Source organism: Hemitrygon akajei, chromosome 3, assembly GCF_048418815.1.
Source record: "Hemitrygon akajei chromosome 3, sHemAka1.3, whole genome shotgun sequence".
NCBI classification, from domain to species: domain Eukaryota; kingdom Metazoa; phylum Chordata; class Chondrichthyes; order Myliobatiformes; family Dasyatidae; genus Hemitrygon; species Hemitrygon akajei.
Genome location: NC_133126.1, coordinates 61,854,891 through 61,881,360, shown reverse-complemented (window position 1 = coordinate 61,881,360; position 26,470 = coordinate 61,854,891).

Here is a 26,470-nt window from a genome sequence, read left to right as displayed (position 1 = left end):
TCCCCACCTGTCTTCATAGGTCTTCCTTTGAAGCTTTCCTTATCTGGCTCTGACTGCCCGCTGACTGATTCTATTTGCCCATTCTCTCCCTCCCCACCTTGTTCTCACTGTCACCCGTCAGCCTCTCCTCGATCCTCTTTATTCTGGCTATCTCACCTTTACAGTCTCAGTCATGACGCAGGGTCTTGATCTGCAAATAGTTGAGGAAATAACAAGCAGAACGGACATTTTCTCCACGTCCACTCTATCTAGGTTTTTCAAAATTTAGTAGGTTTCGATGAGATGCCCCATAATTCTTCTGAATTCAGGTGAGTACAGGCCCAAAGCAAACAAATGCTCCTCGTAGATTAACACTTACACTCCTGGCATCATTCTAGTAAATCTCATTTGGAGTCTCCTATGCCAGCACATCCTTTCTTAGATATGGTGCCCAAACTGCTCACAATACTCCAAATGCCTTATAAAGTTCAACATTTCAACCTTTCTTTTATATTCTAGTCCTCTTGAAATAAATATTAACATTGCATTTGCCTTCCTTACTGTCAACTCAACCTTCATGGATCTCCCAAGCCGCTTTGCAACTCTGATTACTCTGCACTTGACAACAAAGCCAGCAATTCTATCATTCAGAACATTAATATAAAAGGTGAAAAGTTGTGGACCCAACACCAACCCTTGCATAACACTACTAGCCACCATCAGTCTACCAGAAAAGGCCTCTTTGATTTCACCTCTTTGCCTTCTGGCAACCAGACGATCTTCTATCTCCGCTAGTATTTTTCCTGTAATATCACGGGTTCTTGTTTAGCAGCCTCATGTGCAGTACCTTTTCAAAGGCCTTCTGAAAACCCAAGTAAACAACATCCACTGACACTCCTTTGTCTATCTTGCCTGTAACAATGTGGTGAACTACATATACTTGTCTGGGCACGCCCCTTTGCTGACTGCTCCTGTGGCTCCTCCCACTGACCCCTGTATAAAGGCGATTGGAGGCACTGCTCCTCCCTCAGTCTCCAGGATGTTGTGTGGTGGTCCCTTGCTGCTGACGGTGCTTCCTTCCAGCTAATAAAAGCCTATCTCGACTCACGTCTCCGAGAGTTATTGATGGTGCATCAATCTTCCTCAAAACATTCCAACAGATTTGCAGAGAGATTTAGGCTGAAAGATGGCAGATGGAGTTTAATGCTGATAAGTGTGAGGTGCTACATTTTGGTAGGACTAATCAAAATAGGACATACATGGTAAATGGTAGGGCATTGAGGAATGTAATAGGACAGAGTATCTAGGAATAATGGTGTATAGTTCCCTGAAGGTGGAATCTCATGTGGATAGGGTGGTGAAGAAAGCTTTTGTTATGTTGGCCTTTATAAATCAGAGCATTGAGTATAGGAGTTGGGATGTAATGTTAAAATTATACAAGGCATTGGTAAGGCCGAACTTAGAGTATTGTGTACAGTTCTGGTCACCGAATTATAGGAAAGATGTCAAAAAAATAGAGAGAGTACAGAGGAGATTTACTAGAATGTTACCTGGGTTTCAGCTCCTAAGTTACAGAGAAAGGTTGAACAAGTTAGGTCTTTATTCTATGGAGCGTAGAAGGTTGAGGAGGGACTTGATAGAGGTATTTAAAATTATGAGGGGGATAGATAGAGTTGACGTGGATAGGCTTTTTCCATTGAGAGTAGGGGAGATTCAAATAAGAGGACATGAGTTGAGAGTTAAGGGGCAAAAGTTTAGGGGTAACACGAGGGGGAACTTCTTTACTCAGAGAGTGGTAGCTGTGTGGAACGAGCTTCCAGTAGAAGTGGTAGAGGCAGGTTCAATATTGTCATTTTTTGAAAAAATGGATAGGTATATGGACAGGAAAGGAATGGAGGGTTATGGGCTGAGTGCAGGTCGGTGGGACTAGGTGGGAGTAAGCATTCGGCACGGACTAGAAGGGGCGAGATGGCCTGTTTCCGTGCTGTAATTGTTATATGGTTATATTTGTCAGGCAAGATTTCCCCTTAAGGAAACCATATTGACCTTGGCTTATTTTAACAAGTGCCTCCAAGTACCTTGAAACCTCACCCTTATTAATACAAACTAATAACCTCTGAAGTCAGGCTAATTGGCCTACAATTTGAGTGACATTTGCAATTTTCCAGTCCTTTAGAACTATTCCTGAATGTACTGATTCTTGAAAGATCATTACTAATGTCTCCACAGCTACCTCTTTCAGAACCCTGGGCTGTAGTCCAACTGTACAGGAGACTCATCTACTTCAGATCTTTCAGTTTCCCAAGCACCCTCTCCTTAGAAAATAGTGAGCTCATTCACTTCTACCCCCGACTCTCTCAAACTTCTAGCATACTGTTGGATCCGCCACAGTGAAAACTGATGCAAAATATTTATCCAGTTTTCCTGCTATTTCTTTGTTTCCCATTTCTACCTCTCCACCATCATTTTCTAGCAGTCTAATGTACAGTCTTGCCTCTATTTTACTCTTTATATACAGTTCTAGAGAAAGTTTTGGTATCCTCTTTTATATTATTGGCTAGCTTACCATCACATTTAATCTTTTATTTCCTTATTGATTTTTCAGTTTCCTTCTGTTGGTTTGTAAAAGCTTCCCAATCCTCTTGACTCCCACTCATTTTTGCTCTATTAAATGTCCTCTCTTTTTCTTTTATGCTGTCTTTAACTTTCCTTGCCATGGTTGCTTCATCCTCCCCATAAAATACTTCTTCTCTGGAGTAAACCAATCCTGTATCTTCCAAGTTACTCCAGAGGTTCTTGCCTGTGCTGTTCTACTGTCATCCCTGCTAGTGTCCAATTCCAAACAATTTTGGTTTGCCCCTCTTTCATGCCTCTGTAGTTACCCTTACTCAACTGTATTGCCAATAAATTCAATTTTAGCTTCTCCCTTTCAAACTGCATGGTGAATTCTATCAGATTATAACCACTGCTTCATAAGGATTATAAAATCTGGTTCAGTGCACAACACCCAATCCAGAAATTAGTTTTTCCTAGTGGGCTTGACAAGCTACAACAAAAAGCCAGCTTGTAGGCATTCTACAAAATCTTTCTCTTGGGATCCAGCATGATTCTTCCCAATTTATCTGCATATTGAAATCTCTCATGACCATTGTAACATTTCCCTTTTTGCATGCATTTTCTATCTCCCGTGGTAGCCCACATACTGGCTACTGTTTAGAGGTTTGTGTATAACTCCACTTAGGGTCTTGATACATTTGGGAGTTTTATAATTCTACCTGCAAGGATTCCAAATCTTCTGATCTTCTGTCACTCCCTTTAAGGGTTTATTTTTTTTAAAGCAACAAAGCCAATCCACACCCTCTGCTCACCTGTCTGTTCTTTTGATACGATGTGTATCCTTGGATGTTAAGCTGTTAGCTGTGATCTTCTTTCAACAATGATACTGTGATGCCCTCAATGTCATACCTACAAATTCCTAACTGCACTACAAGGTCATCTATAGTTGTGCTAGAAAGCTTGTGAAACCTGTAGTATTTTCTGTATTTCTGCATAAAAATGAGCTAAACTGTGTTCAGATCTTCACACAAGTCCTAAAACTAGATAAAGAGAACCCCATTAAAAAAATAATACAAAACATTATACTTGTTCATTTATTACTTGAGAAAAATGATCCAAAATTACATGTATTTATTGGAAGAAGCATGTGAACCTTTGCTTTCAGTAACTGGTGTGACTCCCTTGTACAGCAATAACTTCAACCAAACATTTCCAGTAACTATTGATCAGTGCTGCACATTTGCTAGGAGGAATTTTAGGCCATTCCTCTTTACAAAACTGCTTCAACTCCGGGTTGTTGGTGGGCTTCCTTGCATGAACTGCTTGCTTCAGGTCCTTCCATAACATTTCTATATGATTAAGGTTAGTTCTTTGATTCAGCCATCCCAAAACACAAATTTTCTTCTCTTTAAACCATTCTGTTGATTTATTATTGTCTTTCGGACTATTGTCTTTTTGCATTATCCAACTTCTATTAAGCTTCAGCTGATAGACTGCCACCCTGATATTCTCCTGTAAAATGTCTTGATACAATTTTGAATTCATTGTCCCCTTAACGATTGCAAACTGTCCAGGCCCTGAGGTGGCAAAGTAGCCCCAAACCATGATGCGCCTTCCACAATGCTTCACAGTTGGGATGAAGTTTTGGTGTTGGTGTGCAGTGTCCTTTTACTGCCAAACATAGCAATGTGCATTTCTGCCAAGAAGTTCAACTTATGTCTTATGTCTCCTCAGAATATTGTCCCAGTGCATTGTAGAGCATCCGGGTGGTCTTTTGCAAACTTGAGACTTGCAGCAACATTTTTTTGAAGAGCAGTGGTTTCCTCTGTGGTGTCCTTCCATGAACATTATTCATGTTCAGTGTTTTTCTTATAGTGGACATGTGAATAGAGACTTCAGAGATTTCTAGAGAATCTCAAAATTTCAAGTTCTAGAGATTTCTGCAGTTCCTTTGCTGTTACCCTTGGGTTCTTTTTCACCTCCTTCAGCATTACACATTGTGCTCTTGGTGTGATCTTTGCAGGATGCCCACTCCTAGGGAGAGTAGCAACAGTACTGAATTTCCTCCATTTGTAGTCAATTTCTCTTACTGTGGACTGATGAACACTCAGGTCTTTAGGCTTTTCCAGCTTGATGCATCTCTACAATTCTTCTTCTAAGGTACTCTGAAAGTTGTTTTAATTGAGGCATGGTTCACATAAAGAGATGCTTCTTGAGAAGAGCAGGCTGACTGTGCGTCTTTTTTAAAGAGCGGGGCTCCTCTAAAACCCATGCCTCCAGTCTCATCTCATTGATTGGAACATCTGACTGCAAATAGCTTTTGTACAAGGCATTACGCCAGAGGTTCACATACCTTTTCCAACAAATACATGTAATATTGGATCATTTTTCTCAATAAATAAATGGACAACATAATATTTTGTGTTATTTATTTAATTGGGTTCTGTTTATCTAGTTTTAGGACTTGTGTGAACATCTGATCACATTTTAGGTCATATTTATGCTGAAATAGAGAAAATTCTACAATGTTCACAAATTTTCTAGCACCACAGTACCTTACTTGGTATACTTCATGCATTCAAATATCTAGTCAAGTCACTTTTTTATTGTCATTTCGACCATACCTGCTGGTACAGTACAAAGTAAAAATGAGACAACATTTTTCAGGACCATGGTATTACATGACACAGTACAAGAACTCCACTGAACTACATGAAAAACAACACAGAAAAGAAAACTACACTAGACTACAGACCTACCCAGGACTGCATAAAGTGCACAAAACAGTGCAGGCATTACAATAAATAATAAACAAGACAATAGGGCAGTAAGATTTCAGTCCAGGCTCTGGATATTGAGGAGTCTGATAGCTTGGGGGAAGAAACTGTTACATAGTCTGGTCATGAGAGCCCGAATGCTTTGGTGCCTTTTCCCAGACGGCAGGAGGGAGAAGAGATTGTATGAGGGTGTGTGGGGTCCTTCATAATGCTATTTGCTTTGTGGATGCAGCGTGTAGTGTAAATGTCCGTAATGGCGGGAAGAGAGACCCTGATGAGCTTCTCAGCTGACCTCACTATCCGCCGCAGGGTCATGTGATCCGAGATGGTGCAATTTCCGAACCAGGCAGTGATGCAGCTGCTCAGGATGCTCTCAATACAACCTCTGTAGAGTGTGATGAGAATGGGGGGTGGGAGATGGACTTTCCTCAGCCTTCGCAGAAAGTAGAGACGCTGCTGGGCTTTCTTTGCTATGGAGCTGGTGTTGAGGGACCAGGTGAGATTCTACGCCAGGTGAACACCAAGAAATTTGGTGCTCTTAACGATCTCTAACAAGGAGCTGTCCATGTTCAGCGGGGAGTGGTTGCTCTGTGTCCTCCTGAAGTCAACAACCATCTCTTTTGTTTTGTTCACATTCAGAGACAGGTTGTTGGCTCTGCACCAGTCCGTTAGCCGCTGCACCTCCTCTCTGTAAGCTGACTCGTCGTTCTTGCTGATGAGACCCACCATGGTTGTGTCATCGGCGAACTTGATGACGTGGTTCGAGCTGTGTGTTGCAGCACAGTCGTGGGTCAGCAGAGTGAACAGCAGTGGACTGAGCACACAGCCCTGGGGGTGTCCCCATGCTCAGTGTGATGGTTTTGGAGATGCTGCTCCCGATCCGGACTGACTGAGATCTCCCAGTCAGGAAGTCTAGTATCCAGTTGCAGAGGGAGGTGTTCAGGCCCAGTAGGCTCAGCTTTCCAATCAGTTTCTGAGGGATGATTGTGTTGAATGCTGAACTGAAGTCTATGAACAGCAGTCGAACGTACATGTCTTTTTTTTGTCCAGCTGGGTTAGGGTCAGGTGCAGGATGATGGCAATGGCGTTGTCTGTTGCGTGGTTGGGACGGTACGCAAACTGCAGGGGGTCCAGTGAGGGGGGCAGCAGGGTCTTGATGTGCCTCATGACGAGCCTCTCGAAACACTTCATGATGATGGATGTGAGTGCAACGGGACGGTAGTCATTTAGGCAGGACACTGAAGGAAATATAACACCTCCAGTTTTGTATTCACTACCCTACTTTTCAATTCTGTCTCCATATTTCCTAAAGATAAATTCTTAATTCTTTCTAAACATTTTGTCTTATTCTTTATTCTGGAGACTTCAATAACATCTCTTGCACACTTCTTCCTTTTAAATTTATCCATACTTTTCCAAACTGTTGAAGCCACGCACACTCACCACTCCCCCTAACTATTTAGTTGAAAGCCTCATTCACAGCCTTAGCTTTTTGCAATTCACCTGGAAGTTGGTTCCAGCATGATTCAAGTGGAGCTCATTCCACTGGAACAGCTTCCCCTTTCCCCAGTACTGGTGCTAATGTCCCACAAGTTGACTCTCACCAATCTTTGAACCATGCATTAAACTCCCTGATCTTATTAACTCTGTACCATTTTGCATGTGGCTCAGGTAACAATCCCAAGATTATTACTTTCATATTTTAGTCCCTAGCTGCACAAATGCCCTCAGCAGAACCGTTTTCCTTGTTTTTCCCTATGCTGTTGGTACCTACATGGACCATGATGAGTGAATCTCCAAATTCCTCTGCAGGTCAAATGTCCCGAACTCAGGCACCAGGCAGACAACACAGCCTTCGCGACTCTTGATCCTTACAGTAAATATTTTCCTTTTGGATCCCCCTACCTGTCTTACTCACAGTCAAAACTTCTTGTTCCTGGCCACGGATCGAACTTAAAGTAATGAATGTGGCTGCCTCCTGAAACACATCATCTGGATATCTGTAGGTTTTCATAAATAAAATGGCAGAGGCATTTTAAGTTTAAGGGGAACAGTAACAACTCACTCTAGTCAACCAAACACAGAACATAAAGTGCAGTAAAAAAAACTTCACATCATTATGTCAACACATCAGACCAGCATCTTAAAGTAAACCCCAAATTAATGTCGGTTGTTGTGAATTATGCATATGCTTCCACTCCTTTTGATCCTGGCAATTGAGAAATGTTTGGCTGTGCCTGTACCTCAGGTTTTATGAGCCTGAGCTGAGGTAAAAAAATAAATGAGCAATAAATATTGAGAACATGAGATGATGCACCCTTGAAGGCGAGTTCATAGGTTATGGGTTCAGATCAGTGATGGGGCAAGTGAAGTTGAGTGAAGAGCCTTACTATTCCTGAACCAGCTGGGTGAGTCCTGAGGCTCCTGTACTTCCTTCCTGATGGCAGCACGGAGAAGAGAATAAGATCTGGATGGTCGGGGTCCCTGACCATGGATGCTGCTTTCCTGCCACAACACTCCATATAGATGTGCTTGATGTAAGGGAGGGCTTTACCTGTTACGGACTGGTCCGTATCCATTAATTTTTGTAGGATTTTCCGTTCAAGGGTATCGGTATTTTCATATCAGGCTGTGATGCAGCCAGTCAATATATTCTGCACTATACATCTATAGAAGTTTGTCAGAGATTTACATGCCATGCTGAATCTTTGCAAACTTCTAAGTAAGTAGAGGCGCTGCTGTGCTTTCTTCGTAATTGCACTTGTGTGCTGGGCCCAAGACAGGTCCTCTGAAATGATGACACCGATGAATTTAAAGCTGCTGACCCTCTCACCTCCGATCCCCCGATGAGAACTGGCTGATGGGCCTCCGGTCTCCTCCTGCTGAAGGAAATAATCAGTTCCTTGGTCTTGGTGACATTGAGTAAGAGGTAGTTGTTGTGGCACCACTCGGCCAAATTTTCAATCTCCCTCCTATAAGCCGATTCATAACCACCTTTGATTCAGCCTACAACAGAAATGTCATCAGCAAACGTATATATGGCACTGGAGCTGTGCTTAGCCACACAGTCATGAAAATCATTTCCCACACACTAAACATTACTGTTGCTGGTGGGATGGGTTAATTTTAAAGTTTTGTCTCCAGGCTCTGGGCGTTTGACTCCAGTCATTCATCTACAGACAATCTCATCTCACATGCTGACAATTGTCTCACAGTTCTATAGCACGATAATAGCATGACAGCGGCTACATTTCATCGGGAGTTTGAGGAGACTTGATATGAAACCAAAGACTCTCACAAATTTCTACAGATGTACCATGGAGAGCATTCTAACTGGTTGCATCACCATCTGATATGGATGGGCCACCGCACAGGATCTGATAAAGCTGTAGAAGGTTGCAAGCTCAGCCAGCTCCAGCATGGGAACTAGCCTCCCCAGCATCGCAGTTACCTCAAAAGGTGATGCCTCAAAAAGGTCGCATCATCATTAAGGACCTCCAGCACCCGGGACGTGCCCTACCATCAAGAAAAAGGTAGAGGAGCCTGAAGAGACACACTCAATGCTTTAGGAACAGCTTCTTCCCCTCCACCATTAGATTTCTGAATGGACCATGAACCCATGTACACTACCCCATGTACAGTGCCTTTTTGCAATTCTTATTTAATTTTTTAAATACATATTTCTTATTGTAATTTATAGTTTATAGTAAATATGTTTTGCAATGTACTGCTTCCGCAAAACAACAAATTTCATGACATACAGAATGCCAATGATATTAAACCTGAATCTGGTTCTGATTCATTGGTGGTGTGGCGTGAGACAATACAACATCATAGCATTAAAACTTCTTTACAACAGGAAAGGAACATCTCTCTTCTTTAGAATTAGTATCAGAATCAGATTTATTATCACTGACGTAGTACATGAAATTTGTTGTTTAGAGGCAGCAGTACAGCGCAATACATAAAAATCAATAAATTACAAAAATAAGTAAATTGTGCAAGAGAAGAGGAATAAGGAGTTAGCGTTCATGGGTTCACAGACCATTCAGAAATCTGAAGATGGAGGGGAAGAAGCTGTTCTAAACTGTTGAGTGTGGGTTCTCAGGCTCCCTGCTGGTAGTAATAAGAAGATGGCACATCCTAAATGGTGTGGGTCTTTATTGAATTGACTTTGTTTCTTGCATCCTTCACATACACGAGGAGTAATCTTTACGTTAGGTCTCAGTCTAAATGTGCAGTGTGCAGTCATAGTAATTTATAATAAATAGAACAGTCAATGTAATATAGAGTCCACTCAAGTCAGCGTGAGTTCATCAGTCTGATGGCCTGGTGGAAGAAGCTGTCCTGGAGCCTGTTGGTCCTGGCTTTTATGCTGCGGTACTGCTTCCCGGATGGTAGCAGCTGGAATGGATTGTGGTTGGGATGGCTTGGGTCCCCAATGATCCTTCAGGCCCTTTTTACATACCTGTCCTTGTAAATGTCCGGAATCATGGGAAGTTCACAACTACAGATGCGCTGGGCTGTCCGCACCACTCTCTGCAGAGTCCTACGATTAAGGGAGGAACAGTTCCCATACCAGGCAGTGATGCAGCCAGTCAGGATGCTCTCAATTAGCCCCAGTAGAAAGTTCTTAGGATTTGGGGGCCCACACCAAACTTCCTCAACTGGCTGAGGTGAATGAGGCGCTGTTGTGCCTTTTTCAGCACACAGCTGGTGTGCACAGACTACATGAAGTCCTCAATGATGTGGATGCCGAGGAACTTGAAGCTGTTTACCCTCTCAACCCCAGATCCGTTGATGTTAATAGGGGTTAGCCCATCTCCATTCCATCTGTAATTTACAACCAGCTCCTTTGGTTTTGCAACATTGAGGGAGAGGTTGTTTTCTTGACACCACTGTGTCAGAGAGATGACTTCTTCCATGTAGGCCACCTCACTATTGTTTGAGATAAGGCCAATAAATGTGTCATTGGCAAATTTAATTAGTAGATTGGTGCTGTGGGTGGCGATACGGTCATGGGTATACAGGGAGTAAAGGAGGGGACTCAGTATGCAGCCCTGAGGGGCTTCTGTATTGAGAGTCAGAGGGTTGGAGGTGAATGAGCCCACTCTTACAACCTGCTGGCGATCTGACAGGAAGTCCAGGATCCAGCTGCACAAGGCAGGGTCAAGGCCGAGGTCTCTAAGCTTCTTGTCGAGCCTGGATGGAATTATGGTGTTGAATGCTGAACTGTCGTCCAAGAACAGCATTCTCACATAAGCATCCTTCTCCAGATGTGTAAGGATGGTATGTAGAGCAGAGCCTATTGCATCATCTCTTGATTGGTTGTGTCGGTAGGTGAATTTTAGGGGGTCCAGTTTGAATGATAGCAAGCTGCAGATGTAATCCTTGACCAGCCTCTCAAAGCATTTGCTTATTATTGAGGTGAGTGCGACAGGACGCCAGTCATTCAGGCATATTACCTTGGTCTTTTTTGGTAGAGGGACAATGGTGGATGATTTGAAACAGGAGGGCACTCTACACTGGGAAAGGAAGAGATTAAAAATGTTAGTAAATAGATCTGCTAGTTGTGCTCACATCCTAAGCTCTCGCTCTGGGATGCCATCCGGTCCCACAGCCTTGTGACTGTCCACTCGTTGGAACAATCTGCGTACCTCAGCCTCAGAGATGACCAGGTTGCAGGTTGTAGTGGTGGCTTTCCTCGGAGACTCAGAGTTAGTGACATTGAACCGAGCGTAAAAACAATTGAGCTCATCTGGGAGAGAGGCCACGATGTTGGTGGCATCACTATATTTGGCTTTGAAGTCTGCGATGGTATGCAGCCCTCGCCACAAGTCACGTGTGCTATTCGCTGTGAATCTTGACTCAGTCTTCTCCCTATGTTGTTGGATGCTGCCTTCTACAAGCAATGTCTTTTTAAGATGTCGTCGATAGTAGAGAGGTTTGTGCCTGTGATGGAGCTGGCTAGTCTATGACCCTCTGCAGCTTCTTGTGTTCCTGTGCACTGGAGGCTCCATACGAGGCTGTGATGTACCAGTAAGAATGCACTCCACTGTACATCTACAGAAACTTGTAAGACTCTTTAGAGACATCCCTATCTCCTTAAGCTCCAAATAAATAAGAGGAACTGATGAGCCGTCTTTGTGACTGCAACAGTGTGTTAGTCCCAGGATAGATCCTCTGAGGCCTTGATGCACAGGAACTTTAAGCTGGTCATCCTTTCCAACACTGACCTCTCAATGAAGATTATTGTATGTCTCTTCACCTCTCTTCTCTGAGGTTCACAATCATTTCCTTGGCTTTGCTGACACTGAGTATAAGACCATTTGCCACTCACCACTCACTAGCTGATCTACCACACCCTGAAAATCTTTCAATGCCATCTTCTCCACCCCCTCCACCAGAGGCTCCTGTGCAACACCTTGCCCATATTGTATCAGGTGCAAAATGATTTCTTTTTTAGTTGCATATACAGAGAATCTTCCCTGTACAATCTATAGGTTTGCTATTGCATGCTGTCCTGAAGTGGTGTTTGTTTCTCTAAGGTAATCATAGTATTTACCTTTACACAAGTCATTACTTTATTCTTAATCCTTGACCTTTCCTTTATTGTTTTGAAAATACCTTTCCTGAAGCCTCTTCTGCTGTCCTAGTTATACAGTTCTCTGGGAAATTTAGTTTAAATGAGTCCTGTCCGAATAGAATAGCTTCTCTATCACCAGGGGCCCTTGAATTAAAACCTCTTTTCTTTCAGTGACATATTTGAAGTTCTAATCCATATCTTTTCAAAACTGTATGTACCTCAGGGAACAATCTGATTTCAACTTCAGCTCCACTAACGTTCTCACCAGTCCCTTATTCCCAATTCAGCCTTTATCACTGATTCTTAAACAGATCAAAACTGAATCAGCCCCTCCCTCTCCAAGTCTGTAAAGAAATACGGTAATTTAAGCGCTGCATTGAGATTAAGCAGAGCCGACAGAACTCTTGGTAGCAACTGCAGAGAATAGTTTCTACCCATTGATGAAATGTTCCTTTCCTTTACCACTTTCATTTTTGCTCCCCCTGCTTGATTGGCCTCTTGTACAACACGTGTATTACCTTACAGGCTGTTCTCTCATCCACACTGGAGTGTTTACTTGAAAACAAACCACAACCACAGAGAGATTAAGCCAGGTTACTCAACACTGTATGACATGCTTGCAGACAACGGATTTCCAAATCAATAAAAGTGCATTTCATCTTTTATTATGAAACCAGCAAAGATGAATAATCTTATAGCGATAAAAAAACTAATGAAACTAAATTAGTAATATAACAATCTAATAGTGATATTAGCATAACTAAGTAAAGTTAGTGATCTAGTTAGCATTACAATAATGTCTCATTTAGTGGTCTACAAAACAAATATCATTCCTGCCTGCCTCTAACTCTCAACTAGACAACTGACTAAGTGTGAATACGTACCTATAATCATTTGCTTCTACCTCACCCCAGCCCATGTGACAAATTACCATAATAAACGTGCTACAAAGTACCATACAGATAGAAAATAGATACATTGGGTATCTATCCAGATCTGCTATTACCCAATTTGTATAATGTCTTTGAATCAAAGTACTCTGGAAATTTTAGGATGTTCAACATCCTGTTACACTCCATCCAACAACTCTTGCGTTCAATGTCATTGGGATGCAGACGCTTACTCTGGAACGGGTCAACCAGGATGACAAAGTTATCAACTTGTTTCAATGTCCTGCAGCTGCAGCACTCCATCTCTATCCAACATTACATTGTGCATTTGCATTTAATGTATTTTATCAACGATAATTATTTACTCAGCCGACTGGTGGTGTAGTGACATTCGCACCAGACTTCGAGACGAGTGGTCCCAGGTTCGAATCCAGCTGGTTCCTTGTACTCCTTCCATCTGTTCTGGGTTGAGCATGGAACTAGCAACTCGGCCTCATAAAAAGCAGACAAATGCTGAAGAAGTGGCAAGGTTGCAGAGAGGAACAACAACAACAATTATTTATTTGATGTAATTTAAATGATTCAGTATGTATACTCAAATGGCAAAATAGTACAACAGTGGCTGACAAGGGAAGTCAAAGCTAATGTAAAAGCAAAAGAGAGGGCATACAACAAAGCAAAAAATAGCAGGAAGATAGAGGTTTGGGAAGCTTTTAAAATCCTACAGAAAGCAACTAAATGAACCGTTAGGAGGGAAAAGATTAAATATGAAAGCAAGCTAGCAAATAATATCAAGGTGGATAGAAAAAGCTTTTCCAAGCACATAAAAAAAGAGAGACATGGGAGTTTATATAGGACCACTAGTAAAAGAGGCCGGAGAAATAATAATGGGGGACAAGGAGATGGCCAGTGAACTAAATGAGTATTTTGCATTATTCTTCACTGTGAAGGACACTAGCAGTGTGCCAGACGTTGAAGGGTGTGAGGGAAGAGAAGTGAGTGTAGTTACTATTACAAGGGAGAAGGTGCTGAAAAAGCTGAAAGACCTAAAGGTGCCTGAGTCACTTGGACAAGATGAACTGTACCCTAGGGTCCTGAAAGAGATAGCAGTAGAGGATGTGGAGGCATTAGTAATGATCTTTCAAAAAACCATTGGGCTGGAATGATTCCGGAGAAATGGAAAATTGAAAAGGTCACTTCACTCTTTAAGAAAGAAAGAGGTGGCAGAAAGGAAATTATAGACTAGTTAGCCTGACCTCAGTGGTTGGGAAGTTGTTAGAGTCAATTGTTAAGGATGAGGTTATGGAGTACTTGGTGACACAGGACAAGCTGGGACAAAGTCAGCTTGGTTTCCTTAAGGGAAAATTGTGTCTGATGAAGCTGTTGGAATTCTTTGAGGAGATTACAGTAGGATAGATTAAGGGAATGCAGTGGATGTTGTATATTTGTATTTTCAGAAGGCCTTTGATAAGGTGCCACAACTGAGGCTGCTTACCAAGTAAAGAGCCCATGGTAATACAGGAAAGTTAATAGCATGGTTCAAGCATTGGCTAATTGGTAGGAGGCAGCGTGTGGAAATAAAAGGATCCTTTTCTGGTTAGCTGCCAGTGGCTATTCGTGTTTTGCAGGGGTTGGTGTTGGGACCACTTCTTTTTATGCTGTTTATCAATGATTTAGATGATGAAATAGATTACTTTGTTGCCAAGTTTGCAGATGATACGAAGATTGATGGAAGGGCAGGTAATGTTGAGGAAACAGGAAGGCTGCAGAAGGACTTGGACAGATTGGGAGAATGGGCAAGAAAATGGCAAATGAAATACGATGTTGGAAAATGCAATGTTATGCTTTTTGTCAGAAGAAATAAATGTGTAGACTATTTTCTAAATGGGGAGAAAATCTAAAAATCTGAGATGCAAAGGGATTTGGGAGTCCTTGTGCAGAACATCCTCAAGGTTAACTTGCAGGTTGAGTTGTTGGTGAGGAAGGCAAATGCCATGTTAGCATTCATTTCAAGAGGTCTAGAATATAAGAGCAGAGATGTGATGCTGAGGCTTTATAAGGCACTGGTGAGGCCTCATCTTGAACAGTTTTGGGCTCCTTATCTAAGAAAAGATATGCTGGAGAGTGCTCAGAGGAGACTCACAGGGATGATTCTGGGAATGAAAGGGTTATCATTTGAGGAGTGTTTAATGGCTCTGGGCCTGTACTCCCTGGAACTTAGAAGGATGAGGAGGGGATCTCATTGAAACCTTTCAAATTTTGAAAGGCCTGGACAGAGTAGATGTGGAAAGGATGTTTCTCATGTTGGGGGAATCCTGGACAAGAGGGCACAAGCTCAGGAAAGAGGGGCGACCATTTAAAACAGAGATGCAGAGAGATTTCTTTTGCCACAGGGTGGTGACTTTGTGGAATTGTTAGCACATGCAGCTGTGGAGGTCAGGTCATTGTATTTAAGGCAGAGATTGATAGGTTCTTGATTGGCCACGGCATCAAAGGTTATGGGCAGAAGGCTGAGGAGGGGAAAAAAGGATCAACCATGACTCGATGGGCCATGTGGCCTAGACTAATTCTGCTCCTATGTCTTATGGTCTTATTTGCAGAGTGATGACCTTCTCAACACTGATTTCTTAAGTAGAGTAACTATTTCTATTGAATCTCTACCATTTTCGAATGAAGATGACCTTATATTTCAAACCTTCCCTGGTTAAGCTTTGAATCGGGTAGAATTTAGGAAATAAAAGGAAACGCGTTTCCTTTGCTTCTTCACAGGCGCTTCCTCAGAGATCACTAAGCTGAACTGTTTTCTATTCTCCTGTAGCATGTTCAAACATCTGTTACCATTTAAAGTTTAACAGGTTCAGCACCCTGCCGATACATTGTATGAGCAACAACCACTAAAGCACGCCATTAACACTGTATTCAAAAATGCTAGAGTAAATCAAAAACTAGGAGACTTAAGAGCTGCTATTCAATTAATATGTTGTCCCTAAGAGTCTTTAATATTACATTAGGTAAGATTTATTTTTTCCTTTGTAAGGAATTCCTCCTTATCATTTAGTCTATAAGGCTGATTGTCTCATTCTTTCCACAGTGTCATTGCAATGTGCCTCTTAATCATGAGCCCTAGCAAGGAATTGCTTAAGAGCTGACATAACTTTTAATACTCTTAAGTAAATAGTTGTTACAGTAGCTATCTTTTGCCATGTCATGGAACACTGTAACCTTACATCTTCAAATGTGCTTTGTATGTGTTTTTTTAAACAATTACCCATCATAATTGTAAGTGAACATCATTGCAAAATTTTCTCCTTTGATCTCCGTGTAATAGAAATTGTTTTCCTATCGAAAGTTCATTAATAACACTCCAGGCATTCATTAGGAAATATGTGAGAACAATTCATTCACTGATTTATTTTCTCTCTAGTCAGTGTGGCTTTCCCCGGTTTGAATAAATTAATACAACTCCCTGGCAGCATGAGTAAAGTGAAGCTTCTCTCAATTAATGCATCATTGGTATGCTTAACTTATCAAACACAATACTTTTACATATGTCATCAATTTATCTATTCCATTTAATAGTGCCACGATTTACTCAACAGTTCACACCATTACTATTCCCAATGTTAATTTCTAATAAATTAAACCAAAACAAAGCCAATTCTTTGTGTCATATCTGCAAGGGATAAAATTAAGGACTAGTCTGCAAAAAGCAGATAAAATTGTAATAACTGTTAGTACTTAGCATTACATCAATAAAAGTTAAAATTATCAAAAAGAAAAATGACTGAACACATACACACAAAATACTGGAGAAGCTCAGCAGTTCAGGCAACATCTATGGAAAGGAATACATTTCACCAAGACCCTTCACCAAGACTGAAACAGAAGTCAGAACAAGCCAGAGTAAGAGGGTGGGGGAAGGGAAGGAGTACAAACAAGAAAGGTAATCGGTGAAGCCAGCTGAAGGGGAAGATAGGTGGCTTGGGGAAGGGGTATGAAGTGAGAAGCTGGAAGGTGATAGGTGGAAAGGGTAAAGGGCTGAAGAAGAAGGATTCTGATAGGACAGAAGAGTGGACCATGGGAGAAAGGGAAGGAAGCAGGCCAACAGAGGGAAGTGAAAAGCAGGTGAGGTGAAGAGAAAGGGTAAACGGGAAGGGGTAAGAGCAATTGGCTAAGCCTCCAAACTGATGGTACAAACATCAGTTTCTCTAACCAGGTAATTTCTACCCTCTACTCCTTTCTTTTTCCATTTCCCATTCTGGCTCCCCTCTTACCCCTGAATTCACTCTGTATGGCATGCAGTGCAAAGTCTGACAGTGCTAGAGCTGCAATGCACTGGTGAATCTGCCTCTCCTGTCATATGCCAACCAGAATCAGCTTAGAATTAGAAAGACCATTTATCTGAATGGGGACACCTGACCCAACGATTAAGAAGAGAAAGGCAAGTTTGTTTTTTGTTGAGTAAATCATGAACATTAAATTGTGATAACACACACAAAATGCTGGTGGAACACAGCAGGCCAGGCAGCATCTATAAGGAGAAGCACTGTCGACGTTTCGGGCCGAGACCCTTCGTCAGGACCCTTCGTCGTTAAATTGTGATATTTGTTTTAGTGTTAATTACTTACTAATATTTTAAGGTGTTACAGTTTTGTATTTCAAAAAAATACTGAACTCTTTTTAAACATCCCTGCCAATCACTTAAGAAGCCCAGGTCTAGGTGTGCCCTTACTCTATCTTGATACCCGACTCTGAGAATGAGTAGCTCTGGATGGTTGAATGTATCACTAAGCTCCAGAGCCTGACCCTTGATACCTTCCTGTGCAACTGGATTCACGACTTCTTCACTTACCTCTGTCAGTATGAATTGGCAGCACATATCCTCCACGAACACCATCAGTACAGGTGCACCATAGGGTCTACTCACTTTAGCCCCTTCCTCTACTCACTTTGTACCCATGTCTGTGCAACTAAGTACAGCCCCAATGCTATATTTAAGTTTGCTGATTTCACCACTGTTGTTGGTGGAATCAAAGTGGCGATGAATCTGCATACAGGAGAGAGATTGAAAATCTAGTTGAGTAGAGTAGTACCACAACAACAACTTCTCTCTCAAAGTCAACAAAACCAGAGAGATGATTACTGACTACAGGAGGAAGAAGCCCCAAGTCTGTGAACCAGCCCTCAGTAGTGATCCGAGGTAGAAGGTGTCTGTAACTTTAAATTCCTTGGCAAGATCATGTCAGAGGATCTGTGCTGTGATCAGTACATAAGTGACAGCACAAAGAAAGCATACCTGCGCCTATACTTTCTTAAAAGTTTGCATAAATTTGGCATGTTACCTAAAACAAACTTGTATAGATGCACAGTGGAGAATGTCCTAACTGGCAGCATCATGGTCTGGTAGGGAAACAGCAATGGCAAGGAACTGAAAAGTGTACAGAAAATGGTTGATGCAGTCCAGTCCATCACAGCCAAAGCCCTCCCCACCACTGAGCACAGTTACATGGAGCATTGCTCCAGAAAGTACTGTCCATCATCAAGGATCCCCACCATCCAGACTATGCTCTCTTCTTGTCACTACCATCAGGTAGGAGGTACAGAAGCCTCAGTTCCCACAACACCAAGATCAGGAACAGTTATTATCCTACATCTTTCAGGCCCCTGAACCAGCATGGACAACTTCACAACTCCACAACCTACAGACTCACTTTCAAGGACTCTGTAGCCATGTTCTCAGTATTATTTATTATTTTATTTGCATGATTTGCCTTCTTTCACACATTGGTTGTTCGTCAGTCTTTGTTTTTTTTATAGATGTTCATAATTTTTATTGTTTTTCTTTATTTCCTTCCAATAAAGTGAATCTCAAGATAGTATATGGTAACATATATTGTATGTACTTTGCTAATAAATTTATTTAGACTTTGACATCGACAAGCACTTGTACCAAGCCATTGTAGGCTTGAGGAGAACCCAGGGAGTAAGGATGATGAGATGGGATGATCTTTTTAGATCATTCAAGGAATATGGACCTTGCAGGCTGAGCCATCATTTAATTGCCTGCACCTCATTGCCATTGAGAAGGTAGAAAAGTGAGCTGACTTCCCGAAGCACTGCAGATGTGAGCAGACGAGGCAAAACCGTTAGGGAGGGAACTGCAGCAGGATTTTGATCCAGTGATGGTGAATCCTAGTGCACATAATGCAGCCATTCAGTTTGTGCCAAAAACATTGTACTGACCCGCAGGACAAAGCATTGGTTTGGATCTTACTTAAATGCTGCTGGTCTGCTGTAATTGACCTGTCAGGGATTGTAGGAAATTACCAGTTCTGATGCTGAAGCCACCAGTAGGTTGGGTTTGGGATGACAATAGGTGGAGTAAATTTCTGGGACCCGGGTAGAACTCCTGCTTTCCACATTCTGCAAAATTAAGATGTGTGAATTTTCTGGAACTCTTTAAAACAGTTCCCAGCAGTTACTTTAACAGCTATCTGTCTGATTGCTCATAGCGTGAGTCAATCAATTGGCATCCATTTGTGCCAGGATATTGTATTGATGGTCCTATAATTATTATAGGGTCCTAAATTGGTATTGGCAGCCACGCTCCTATTGTAAGCAGGCGGTCTGTTCTTCTGTTAATATGCTCTCTTGAATGTGGCCTCAGGTGGAACTTGCTTAATAGTGGTGTGGCTCCATTTTCACTACTGACTTCCCATTTTCCAGGTACAAATAGAGCAGTGCAAGTTAAATTTCTCCCCCAGTGCTGCTTAACAAAGTGAATTTAAAACAAAAATTGCACACATTATAAGATATGGGTACAGCCCTATTGATTTAACTATCCTGTTGAATTCTATTGCTGCTTTATAAAACAGGCCTTTTGCAACTGCATAAAATTAGACCAACAGACTGACTCAGTTATAATTATCAGCATACGTTTTTCCTAATTATAGTTTTTTTTGTACTCATCGTTCAGCTTTAACCTATGTAAGCAACTAAAATTGCTTGAATAGCCAAAAGAAAGTTTCCCACAGTCACTGGCTACAGAAAACAGCATTGTCTTTCCTCAGCTTGATGGACAACATTTTTATAAATGGTAACCCGTCTGTCAATGGCACCCCTTACTGAAAAGGCAAAAAAGAGAACAGAATGAACTCTGCCAATATCTGACAAAGCATGTTAGCACATAATCAGCCATTCATTAGTTGAGCAGCTGCCTATGGGACCTGTAATCAACACAGGTGCCTTCAGCCATTTCCCATTCACACATAAAAGCCAAAAAGCACAGGATACCTGAAAAAACAGTTTATTACAACCTGTCAAACTTCCATATTCTAGACCCAATATTTATGTGGGATTTGGAAGAGGGCAGTGGGAAAGACATTGAACAATGTTTCATGCAGAAAAAATGAACAAGTATTCCCTATAATTGGCTAGAAGAGATTGGCTGGAAGACAAAGGGAGAAGAAAGCAGCTTTTCAATTATAATGTTGTTAACTCTTTGGGGAATGGAGTAGCATTGGTAGCCAAATTCACAAACGTAACAGGTTGTATTAATTTATTCCTTGAATAATATGGATTCTTTTTTTGATTCTGTTAAGAAATTGGTGAAAAATAATTTTGTTAGATTAATATATAGATACAGTTAATTATATTTTCAATACAGGTAATGGTTATGGATAAGAAGATATTTTAGGCAAGATAGCTATACATATAAAATGATTAATTATGATCAATTCCCATATAATATAATAAATTATTTAATAATGAATTCCACAGACTATGACATAATATTTGTTTTATCAGCTTAAGATAATAAAGAGTTTGTGCTCTTGTAATTTTAAAGTATAGTTTTGGAGAATATCTAGCCGAAAGTACTTGTGATAACGGGAATAATTTTCCCCCTTCTTCATCTGAACCAATGATTTCAATGGAATAAAATCAGACTTTTTGTATAACTGGTTTACCACATAGATGGCTAAGTTGAAAGTGACAACAACATCCCTCCATCTGCCCCAATATATTTTGTTGTAGTCATTAAGCTGAGAACATGAGTGGTGTTCATAGAGCTGCTGTACTCTATGTAATAAGGCATACAAGAAAGATAATTTTACAGAGATGTGCAGAATGGAATTTTATACTTCACACTAATTTGCCAAAACATGAGCCAGTATACTAAGTGATAGCTAATGAAAGTGGAATTACATTGTCACTGGAGTCTAGTGGTGGGGTTCTACAAGAAGAGTCCAATGCCTTCATGCTGAACCAGAATATACTTAGAAGAGCAGTTAAAAATTGATCAGAGGTGGAATTTAAAAACAGCTTCAAAGGAAGAAGGGAAAGTAGTGAGATATAGTCATCAAGAAAGTTGATTCCATGGCAACAGTCATTGTTGCTGCTGTTTCACCTGAAGAATATATGGTATAATGCCACAAGCAATCACTTCGCTACTAATGTGTAAAACATTTGTTAAGGAAATTATGCAATGAATAACTATTTAGCAAACATGCTAATAAAGTTCTTAGAAGTGGAAAATATCTGCAAGGAGAGAAAAACAATTGCAGAATATTCAAGGAACATTTATTAGACAACTGTCTATACTGTTAAAGAAGTGGATCATAAAGACGAGAGTATATGGGAGCTCGGTTGTTTTTCAAAATGAGGTAAGCCTTCTGTAGGGTTCAGCCCATCTTTACACTATATTTAATATTTGAAATATAATGCCCAAGACAACATGATTTTTAAATTTCCAGATGAAACCTAACAAAGGTGATATAGTTAATTCTTTCAAATATAAAATAGAGCAAAATCCAAAAAAAGACGGATGTATTTCAGTAAGCAAGTATAAGGTGCTAAGTGTTGTTTAGAACATGGCAAAGGTTATATTATGAATGGAATCAGGCTTAAGTGCTGTGAAAGATAAGATATCAAAGGATATTAAATAGAGCAGACTAGAAATATATTTTAGTCTATTGTGCCAAAACTGTAATATGAAAAAATATTGTGCTCTGCAGAATACCAAATGGATCCTCTGCTGTGAGTTCAGCATATGCCACTGAGCATGAATTGTTATGTCATTGTCTCAGGTTGTTTAAGTTGTAAAATCAACTTGGGAAATTTAAGGTTTTATTTCAAAAGAGTAGAATATAAAAACGAAGACACAATAATAAACAAAAAAATAGTTCCATAATTTGGGAGGTTTTAATACTGACTTTTTGGAGGGGAGGCAACCCAAATATATCAGCTTACTACTCATTGTAAAGCAATATAAAAACAACGAAGAACTTGAAACATGGGCTCTTTTATTTGGCTAAGCCAAAATTGGATTTGGTGTGCTACATCTTAAATCAGAGTTAATCAAAAATGAGGAATTCTTACCTTAAGGAAGTAGTATTGTGATTTACTCTTGCTAATATTTGTTAGAATCCAACCTGTGTACTCCACACACACACAGTGGCTTTCTGGACACGCAACAACGGACTTGTTTGCACACTGTATGTGGTGCATGGAAAGTAGATCAGCCTGTTAAAGTTATTATCTCTATGGCAGTCCCAGGTGGGGGGTGGGATGCAATAGGTGCATATTAACTGTTGCATCCATCAACCTAAGTATGGTCTACCCAATTATCATGGCTGTTCCTAAATTCCCCATGGGTTGTAGTAACCCAAAGGGTCACAGATTGTGTAAGCAACGGTTTTCTGTTCACAGAATCTTCAATCTATCTGGAGGGCTGCCAGCAAGAGATATTTTTAGAAATAAGAAGAGGGGATGATTTTAAGCAGATAACATTATATTCCATCAAGTCAATTTAAATCATACACTGAAAATGTGGTGTACGCTTGCTGAATTGTATGACCTTTAAAAGCTAAATAATACTTATTGATGACATCATTATGTGCAAAAAAAGGAGAAATTACTCCAGCATAAGGATGATTCATAACAGAAAATATTTATACCAATTTCTCAACAGGTAGGTCTTCACTAGGAAACACTATAGAACATGCTCAAAATTTCCTGTTGAGTATGATTTACATACAGAGAATCAACTCTCTCGATTTTGCTTTTTGGACTATTGTTTTTATGCAGTACAGATACAGTTTTAAACTGAGCTACTCCAAGGTTATCACTACAATGTGATACTCAATGCAGGTTTACAGACCACAATATTTTCCAGCCGAAAACTCAAAAGAGCAGTTTTTTTCTTAGACGCTGCTGAATTTAATAATTATGTTGATCAAGTCTGTTTCCTAATTGTAGGGAATGAAACTGAGTTTGACTACTGGGCAAATAAGCTGGCCTCCTTCTTCAGCTGCAGCTGATGAGCATCTCAGGTCACAGAGGTCAAAGGACAACTGGTGAGGATTGTGGAGCGATCATGGGAGCATGTGCAATGATCAAAGAAGAAATGAAAGCAATTATAGAGTGAGGGAAGATCATGGGCTATTGGTGACAATGAGGCTGGCAAGTGGAGAATTTAATGGAGGATACTATTCTCTATGGATGTTCAAACCAGAACCATAATCAGAATCAGGTTAATCAATTTACAAAAGACCAGGACTCAAGAAGGGAGCACCCATCATTAAGGACCCCCACCACCTGGAACATACAATCTTCTCATTACTACCATCAGAGAGGAGGTGTAGGAACCTGAAGATCCTCAATCAATGTTTTAGCAACAACTCCTTCCCTTCCCCCATCAGATTTTTGAATGGCTCATGAATACTACCTCCTTATTCCTCTTTTTCTCTATTTGTTTGTTTATTTTTGTAACTCGAGTGTAGTTTTATGTCTTGCATTGTATTGCTGCCACAAACCAACAAGTTTCATGACATACGTCAATGATGAGAAACCTGATTTTGACTCACATTCAGTAAATAAACAGAGCAAAAGAGGAATAGTGAGTTAGTGCTCATGGGTTCATTGATTCATGGGTTGATGAGGTAGGAAAAGTGTATCAATAACTGGAGAGCTTTGGTTTGTTGACTGAGAGGAAATGCTCTTAATTTTCCCAGTTTACAAGCAGTTGGGAAAGCGATTAACCGATCATTCTGCATTTTTTGCCTGTTTATTTTCTTTTTCATTGATGCCTTTTCTTTCATCAACTGTATTTATTGGCTATCTGGAGTTGTATAACAAATATCAGAGTTGTATTGTACATGCATACTTTGACAATAAAATGAAAATCAACCTATGAAGACATGGACAGCAATGGAAAATTTGAATCACGCAGACTCATTGAAATTGTAAAATGAGGGTCTCACATTTGGGAATTAGATTGATAAATAGTCTACACTTCACATAGCAGGGTTGGGATTGAAGTTGAATAGAAATATTTATTACTTGCTTTCTAGCTCCCACCAATATAATTCCAAGTTCCTTTCATTTCCAATTCAAATTAAGATGTGAAAATTTATAGAGAAAGTATAAAGTGATGAATATTATATACCTAACTTAAATTAACATCTATAATACACATCGGCATAAATAATATGTTATAACTATAGTAGCTCCTAAAACTTTAATTAACGCAATACCATATTTCTAATGTTTATAGCCAATCTTTGAATAACACCTACTAAGGTGAGGAATTTTAATTCTCTGGAATGGAAAATTTTAAAACAACCAGTTTAAAGTAGTACATTTCCATGCTTCATTCCAGGCAGAGTAATATGCAACCATTCTGAATGAGGTTGTCAATAATGATGAATTATTTTCTTTTGATTAAGAGAGACAGAGCGGAACTGGACCAACAAGCCACACTGCCCCACAATCCACCTATTTAGCCCTAATCAGAGGATAATTTACAATGACCAATTAATCTGTTAATCGGTACGTCTTTGGAATGTCGACGGAAACCTATATGTTCATGGGGAAGACATGCACACTCCTTGCATATAGCACCAGAATTGAACTCCACACTCCTACAACCTGAGCTGTCATAGAGTCATACTAACCGCTACTCTACAGTGGTGTCCTGTTTTCTGGTTTAAGCTCATGACCTTAGTTAATATATTGACACTGACTAAACACATTTCTGTTGTTCAGAATACACGGATGGAGACAAGCAATGTCTAACATTTTCTCTTCATAGATTTTTCAGTCACTCCCAGGCTGAAATCTTTAAGTAAAAGCTTTGAAAATAGATAATCAGTAGATAAGTTGTTTTTCTTGTGGAAAGCTAAGATTTAGCATTGCTGAACACCATATTTTGAACATTATACATTCCAATTATTAAGAAAAAAGTAGATTTTTTAAAACAATTTCATTCATAGAATCATATTTCTTCAAAATGTAGTCAACTGTATAAATATTAAATTCTTATGAGAATTGTTTCATCGCTTAATGTTCATATTAAAACAACTAATATAGCTAAGCTTTGTACATAGAAGGTATACACAAGTTATTTTTAAATTTGACAGGCTTGTTAAATGACATGGGCATCAATGCAGAGCTCTCAGTTATTCACAATTTATATTAATATCTCAAGATGAAAAGGCTGAGGTAGCAAATCCAAGTCTGCTGATGATACACTAAATATTGAGGTTGTAAGAAGTTTATAAAGAATCTGCAAAATAATATGAATAGATTAACTAAGTATATAAGATAGGGGCAGAGGGAGTAGAAATTGGGAACAAATATGCAAATTCACTACAGTAGAAATATATAGTAATACTTCAGTGACGAAAAGTTGGAAGTGTTGCTGGTCGTTCATCATCTAATTCTCGGAACTTCCTCCATAATGGTATTACAGGAGTACCTTCATCAGATTGACTGTAGCGTTTCAAGAAGATGGCTAAACATCATTTTCTCAAGGGCACTTAGGATGGGCAAGCAATGCCCTGCATTTGGTTCATGATGCCTAGATCCCACCAAAAATTAAATAATAATGATCTCTACCTTAACCCACCAGCAGTTTCAATGAAACACTCATTCATGTTTTTGTTAGCTCTCTTAACAACTGCCACAGTCTTTTTGCTGGCATCCCATCTTCACAACCTTCAGTTAATCCAAAACTCTGTTGCCAACTTGCTCTGTTTTTTACCTTTTTGCCTACTGACTTACGATAACATTTTAAGTTTCTAATCCTTTTGTTCATTTTATCTGCAGTCTCTCTCTCATTAATACTTCCTAAAATGTTATAGCCCTCCAACAATTCTGACATCTCAACAATCTCATCTTTGTCCCCTTTCTTCAATCTATAATTAGTAGCACTGCCTACAGTCAGTAGATACAAACTTCCACATTGCTAAGTTTATTCTAATATTAAACTTTCCCATGAACTTTAGCTCTTTGACCCAGCCTTTATCACCATTTCCTAATATTATGATTTTCTGTCCAGTGATACTCCTATGAAGTACCCTAGGATATTTTATCACACTAAAACCTTTCCTGGTATTTGGCAATAGAGTTAAATATACTGAAATAAAAACAGGAAATGGTTAGCGAAGATTTTTGGAAGTAGGATCTGTTAAATTTATAAATACGCAACCTTTTATCGGACTACAGATAGTGTGCTCTTTGTGTAAGTTTGAAGTTCATGATTGATTTTTCTGTTCTGGAACATCACTTTGTGGCGTATCTATGGGTTTCCCCCATTGTTGTTGCATGAAAAAATGCATCGAGATATATTAAAAACAGTAACACTCAACTAAACGACAAGGTTGAGTCTAACAAAGATATCA